We start from the raw sequence: 7614 nt of genomic DNA, 5'->3' as shown, positions 1-7614 counted from the left end.
AAGTAGTGACTGAGAGGAACAACTGGAGACCAGGAAAATTAGACATGACTCAGCAAAAGCACATGAGGAAATCTTCAGAAAGATCAAGGTCTCAGAAACAAGTTACCCATCCCCCTTACTTCTGAATAGAATGGTTTCAATTCGGTGGGTGCTCCAGCCTATGTTGAGTAAATTTTGAGAGGAGGTAGAAGAGGAGAGAGGGGGAACTATGCCAGCATGGCTTTCCTCCTGCGAAAGCAGGTGAGTGGGCTCTCTGTTGTCAAGGTACAGGAAGGGAATGAATGTCCTTTCTGTAGCTGGGTGGAGCTCTACTCGAAGGTCAGCACTTCTCAGAAACACGGTGGAATTGTCCCAGACAAAGCAGACAGGCTGGCATCCCTTTTCTGGGAATCAGAAGGTGGGGAAGGAGTGAAGCAACATACCAGGGACTAGCCAACATACCAGGGATAGTGGTAAAATCTTGAGAATCTGGGGGGGTCTGCCAGCCATGCTTGGGCAGCAACTCTTCATGCCCCCACCTGGAGAACCCGCATGACCTTGGTTGCCAGGCCATAAAGGGAAGTCCCTGGGCTAAAGGACCAACTGCCTCCTGTAAATTTACTTCCTCATGCCTGCTACCAATTGTAGGGATCTATGCAAGTCTGGGCCCCTATGCATGGGTCTTGGAACCCTTAGGGGATCCATTCTTGGGTTTGTCATCCTCTGTTACCCTTTTTCTGCTTTGGCTCTTCTCCTGCATTGCCAGACACACCATTCCTCATCCATCAGTGCCTAACCACACCTATCTGGTGTAAACAAGTGCTTGGAATCATAACTGAAATCCAGTTCCCACAGAGATCCTAGATCACTAGCCCTCTTCTTTTACCCCACATCCTTATAACCTACAAAGAAAATAACATATGCAAACAAACAAACAAATCACCAAAGAATAGAAAGACTATTTCTGGACCTAGGGTTGGAGGCACAGCAGGAAGTGGTAGCCACACATCTATGCTCTGTGGACAGAGGCATGTGTCACCATCCTTAGGCTGAGTGACCCAAATGCAACAGGAGGGTGCTGAGGTGGTGACATCTGCTCTCTTGCTCTCTGGTAGGTCAGCTCTTAGCTGCAGTATAACTCTATAGATGGAAAATTCCAGAGATAAGTGACCTGCTCTGGGTTATACAGCCAGGCATAAGCAAAATGAGAAGTGACAGGGCTAGATCCAGTTATTTGACATTCTAAGACCTTTCCTTTACTGTGTTATAGCAGGTTGGCTGGATGAATGTCTGGCAAGTGATTAGAATGGGAGGTCAGACTGGCAGACCTCATTGTTTTCAACTCTGTCTCTGTTACAATAACTTTTCCCTCATTACCTGAGTTTGGGATGTAAAGTTGAAAAAAACACATTTGCTTGGAACTGTACCAAAGACATTAAAAATCCATATTATGCTTGTGTTTCCTGGGCCTCAGGCTACCATTTCCTGTACATCAGATACCAATCTGGACCATTCTTATACCTCACTGATAATGCAGTGGATACTCCAGTTGATGAATTTTGATCCACAACAAAATGAGCTTTCTGCAAAAAAAAAAAAAAAAAAAAAAAAAAAAAAGAAAGATTATATATGTAAACAGACATAAATTTACAAAAAGAGTGTATAAAGATGACATTGTAGCATCTTCAGGATGACAGGACTGTACCCTAGGCCATTGCAACTTTCACCCACTAGTCCCAACAGAGAGGGCATTCATATGCTGTGACAGCAAAGGCATTACCTTGTCTCTTGTTTACCTCTGGAGTGATTTACTAACGGGTGTTTATCTTCATTACAAGTGAATGGCTCAGAACAAGAGGCTCCAAAGGTTTACCCAAATTCTTTATTGGTACTACCATATTTTACTCTGTGTTGTTAAACAAAATTGTTTAGCCAGACTCTTTCTTTCTATAGTTTATGTCCCTGACCAAGGACTCGAAGTTTGGTTAGATGTCACTTTTCTCCAATTCACTTTTATTTGATGTGCAGTTATGCAGTGAAATATAGTGTGTCCTGTAGACATGATAAAGTTGAGAAAACGAGATGCAGGAGGAATATGTTGCACACTTTGGGTTGAACTTGCACAGGAATCATTTGGATGGACCACAGAGTCCATCTAGTATAAACTAGATGAACAAATCTACCTGTAAAACTCAGTCAAGGGCCTGTTCATGGAGGACTTTATTGATCATGAGGGATATCCATGTCTGTGGTCCTCAAATTTTCACTACTCCTCTCTTGTTTTAACCTTACTAATCAGAGGTGGGTTAGTGGGTCTCACCCTCAATTTATCGATGTGGAAGAATGAGCTTTAGAAGTTGAATTATGGAAAAATCCCCAAGATGGTGATGGGTAGAGGCAGAGTAACATCCTACTTTCCCATCTCTTTTCCTCTTGAACCCGCGGCCCTACAGTGAGGTGTCCCCAGAAGCCACAGTCATGTCCTGTTTGTGAGACAAACATGAATGTATCTTGGCCCAGTACTCTTGAAGAGAGCAGAATATAAAAAGATATTTCCTCTGTCTCGCCAGATGGCTTCAGGATAAAATTCTTTCCCAAACCAAGTGTTAGAGTCCAGTTGACTATTTCAGGGTAGGCAAGAAGTAACATGGAGAAGAATTTAATCCTCCTCCTCCCCTAACACACCACTACATCCAAGCTTGGTGGGAGCAGGTCCTGCCAAAACAGGCAAGATTGTTGAACTAAAATCAAGAGGATGGGTCCCTGGCAAAGCAGATGATTTCAAGGATGAAGACTGGATGCTGGTGAAATCCACAATCCACAGATCTGAGGTTCCAGACTGGACTCAGCTCCTAGGACCTGGCCAGGCAGGACGGATTAAAATGAAGAATACTGAGCCCCATCCAACCCATCTGGGAGACCACAGTGGAAAATAATGGGGGTAATACATTGGGAAATCCCCACCTTCTTGAGATCAATGCATACCTCTGTGCTTGTCTGCATATTTTGTGTAAAATTTCATTTAAAAAAAACTGAATAGTTAGCATTAAGAATGGCTACTCATTCTTAAAATGCTTTGGAGAAACCAGAACTTGGAGACGCCAATGCAAAAAAGGGTTGGGATAAACAGGGAAAATAACCTTCCAAAAGAAACATGAAGGAGCTAGATGTTTGATCTCAAACTCTGTTGTACTAAGCACTTGAACATTTCATGCTTGGTTTTTGTGATAGTTAGCATTAGGACTTTCTAATGCATTCATTCACAGGACATGCATGATGCTCCCACTCAGCCCCAAACATTGACCAGGTGAAAAACAAATAAGACATGGCTCTGTACCTAAGGAATGCTAAAAATAATAAATTAGCCTTTAATCAAATGAGACTGAATTACTGAATAATCTTGGGGAACATTCAATTACTTTAAAAATAACAACATAGACACACATACAAACAGTGGCAAATTTTCCCAGGTCTCTTTTAGCCCCTTCATCCAATGTGGCACCCACCTCTCCTAAGAATTGCCTGGTTATCTTCTACTTCCCTTATATCTAGTTAAAGTGAGAAGCATAACATTAGAAGACACTGGAGACCTGCAATACTAGCTTTCCCTAATCCTCCCTTGTGTAGATGAATGAACAGAGCTCATAGAAGACAAGTAGCTGAAACAGATTTCTGAACAGTTTTTCAGGTTCTGTGTCTCCAACTTCATGGGTTAGCAGCAAGTCACCTAAGGTGACTTAATCTTAATGAGACAAAACTTAAGTTGTAATCTCATAAATAACAGAAGACCCTCAGTTGTTCCCCTACCCTGAGCTGATCAAGCACGGGTCCATTCCATGCCTCCAACCTTATCTGCCACATCGCTCCTTCATGTACCCATCCTTTAGTGAAAGTGGATGCTAGGGCTCTCTAACAAATTTATATCCTTTCTCTCCTCCTGAAATTGCTGTTATATAACACATATTACAGCAACTGCATATTGTAAAAATCAAGTTCATCTTTCAAAACCCTCTTCTCTTTTCCTAGGATTCAAACCCTTTCTTCCTATTTTGATTCCTAACAATACTGTGTTCTTGTGCTTTCATCAAGGAGCTTCTTCTCAGTAGGAATGATGTCTTATGGGTAACTGTTGGTTGTAGGACCTGACATAGAACCTTGACTGTCTACTTGCTGGGAAAACATTTCTTAAAGAGAGATACCCCATAGACCCCCCAACTCACTACTGGAAGGACCAAATGTAGAACTTAAGTCCCATGACTCTTACCCTTGTGCTCTTTCTCTTACACCCTCTGACTTCTAGTTCACCGATTTGTGGAGCTCATTTGAGGTCCTGATTCACACCATTGTTGTAGAAGGTTGTTGCCTATTTAGAAATGACACTTCGCAGAATTCAAAGAGAAATCAAGTCTTTGAAAGCACAGACTTCCATTTGTATGTTGGCTTTTACTGATTTTTCCTTGCTCTTCCTTTTCTCCTCTTCCTTACTGTTTCTCTTCTTCCCCTTTCCTCTCATCTTTTCTGTAATCCCCCATCTGAGTCAGCTAACAGGATACAGTTCAGGTGGTTGCAATTTTGTAAATACTGATGCAGCATCTGCCTGGCCTGAAGAGACACATTTGTACACTAGACCTTCAGTGTATGGGGTGAATAGAACATTCAGGGGAATCTCTGAGTGGAGGCTGATGCTAAAGGCATCCACCCTGAGTTACATCTGGGAACCACGACTTTGTGTCAGTTGTGCCTTTGTACAACTTCATCATACTGGGAGGCCTAGGAGGACCAAACAGGCCATTGGAGATCTTCCTGGCTCATCATGACCAGGGAAGGACAGATAGGCAGGAAAGAGCAGAATTTCCTGGATCCTGGCTATGCATGCTTGGGCTCACAATCCCTGGGTGCTGGAGTCAGCTACTTTTGGCTTTCATACACCTATTCCCTTTCCCTTCCCTAACACTCTGGGATCTCCAAGGTTGTTCTCTTTCTTGCCTCTCAAGAACCAGTGTCTCTCAAGTGCCATGTTCTCTATCCTCTTCTACAGATTTGTTTTCACAGAGTACCCCTGATTCCACTCCCATGATAGCCATTATCATCTGCATGCTGTTGTCCCTCAGATCCAACCTTTCTCCTGAGCTCTGAGCCTAACTGATTATTGGATATTGAACTTCCCTTTCAAATAGGAAACACAGTTTCATATCTTCTCCTGTGTCTCTTGTCTTAACAAATGAAACCACTGATGCATCTGGTCTCCCATACCAGTAATCCAGGTACGCCCTAGATCTTATCCTCACTGTAACCCTCCCTAAGAGTCACTAAATATTGATCAGGTTCTAGAGATCAGTGGAAGCCATCAACTTTTGTTCTTCTTGCCTCTTGTGTTCTTTAGACCCTTTCAGTCCTGTCTGCAGCTCTAACACCAGCCTCCTAACCTTCATATGGTCTTCCCACCAATGTGACCGTGACAGGAGGCTTTAACCTCTGACATTTTTCCATCTGAAATAAAAGGGCATTGGACTACATCTCTGAGAGCTGTCCCAGCCCTGACACTCCTTCACGTTTCTCAGCTTGCGTATATCATAGGCCTAGAGTAAAAATCCTCATTTTCTGCCCTTTTGCCCATTCTGCCTCTCAATAACTTTTTTATTCCCCTCCCCCCCCCCTGCTAAAAGAGCCTTTGATTGTAATGTGGTAACCCTAGGAACCAAATCTTTAACCAGTGTATTATTTCTTAGACATTCCCGAGGGAGACAGTCTCATGTCCTTTCCTTCTGTAGGGAAGGGAGCTGTCTGGAGCCAAGGCTTCAACAGAGTGGCTGTTGTTTTCCTCTTTATCATCACTGTTATTGTTTTGAGGACACTGCTGTTCCACTCAGTAGAGGCAGACATACGGATGGAAAATTTTAAGATATTTTTCTCCCTGCAAATTAATTAAAGGGTGAATATCAATTCTTTGACCCCATTCCACCCTTACCACCATCCCTTCAGCCAGGATACTGGGATTAATGAGGCAGCTCCTAAGGTTTGGTGTTGTCCTGAGGACCAGGGCTCCTTTGGTCTTGATATAGAAGCTTTATTGAAGGGACATCAAGGGGACCAGTGAGATGTGCACCTGCCAAGATTTGGTGAACTCGCCATTATCTCTGAAATAACACCTCCATGTCCATATTTGAGCCACTGCCACTCTTCCTGCCCCCACACTGGTCCACCCCACTTTCTTCCTTTATTGGGAGGCAGATGTAGGGCACATGACCAGCTGGGAAGCAGTGTGATGCCATAATTGTTCCCCTTTGTGTGTATGTGTGTATGCATGTGTGTGTGTGTGTGGGGGGGTTCCCAGCTCTCTAGATTCTAGAAGCTGCTAGACAAGGGAGAGAAATGCAAGCACATCCCATGCTGATCCTGGTAATAAGCTGGCAAAGACTATTCAAGGGATCTTAAGACATTTCTGAACTTCATAAAATATTAGAACACGAATAGAAATATGTATGCACTCTGCAATCACACTTGTCATTTTACAACTGTGGAAAATAAGGCTTTCAGCAAATTAGTGGAGCACTCCCAATCTTGTGTACTTCCCATTACGATCTGCTTCTTAACTGTGTGTGGGTTTCCTTATTCTCCAGAGCCAGGGAGCATCAACATTTGGCTTCAGAAATGCTGCTAAATCCTGAACAAATAAACATGGATATGCAAGGTATTGCTCGAAACCTCTTACTCTCAAACCTAGATGTAATGTTTGTGTTCAACCCTGGGATTCAGGCTTGCTTCAGTGCTTTCCCAACTTACTCTTTATAGGTAGGGGAGAAAATGTGGGGCCCACAGATGCATCCCTATTCCCCAGTCCCACATTGATTCTTAAAAGATGGGGTGGGAGCTTGTTTGTGTGTATGGAGCAGAGAAAGACTTTCCTAAATTTTGATCAGCAGTGTTTGTCTTGGGTTTGGGAAAGATGGAAAAGTGGAGGAGGTTTTAATTGGAGGGACTTCATGGAGAACTGGGAGAGCTCCCCTCTTTTCCCTCTTCCCCAATCACTATTTGAGTTACATTCCAACTTTAGAATTCTTCTAAAATAAAAAAAAAAAATAGGAAATGTACAAGGTTAGGAGTCATAACCCTAAGCCTGGCTTTTTTTTTTTTTTTTTTTTTTTTTTATTTATACCAAAACACAATTTATTGTCATTTTACTTTCCTGGCTTTAATGGAAGCAAACTCATCATTAGTATTTTCAAAATCTACTTCTTTGCTTATCTCATTTTCTTTCACAGAAGATTATTGCACTAAGATTAGCGTTGTTTAAAAAAATCTCAAGATCATCTTCCAGGGGCACCTGGCTAGCTCAGTCTGTGGAACATACAACTCTTGATCTCAGGGTTGTGAATTCGAGTCCCATGTTGGATATAGAGATTACTTGAAAATAAAATCTTAAAAAAAAAAAAGATGACTTCCAAGTTTGGAGAAGATTGCTCTTAGTAAAGTTGGTCAGTCAGTTTTAGAAAATCCAAACTCAATACCGATTTTACATTTCAAGTTATTGATATTGTATATTGCTTAAAACTATTTCAGATGAAATTTCTATAGGACTTAAGTTGTCATAATATGTAAGAGCCAAATCAGTGGCTGATTTTTTTTTTAATTTTA

Source organism: Enhydra lutris, unplaced genomic scaffold, assembly GCF_002288905.1.
Source record: "Enhydra lutris kenyoni isolate GAN:26980312 unplaced genomic scaffold, ASM228890v2 scaffoldscaffold1, whole genome shotgun sequence".
Lineage (NCBI taxonomy): Eukaryota > Metazoa > Chordata > Mammalia > Carnivora > Mustelidae > Enhydra > Enhydra lutris.
Note: the sequence above shows the minus strand (reverse complement) of the source record.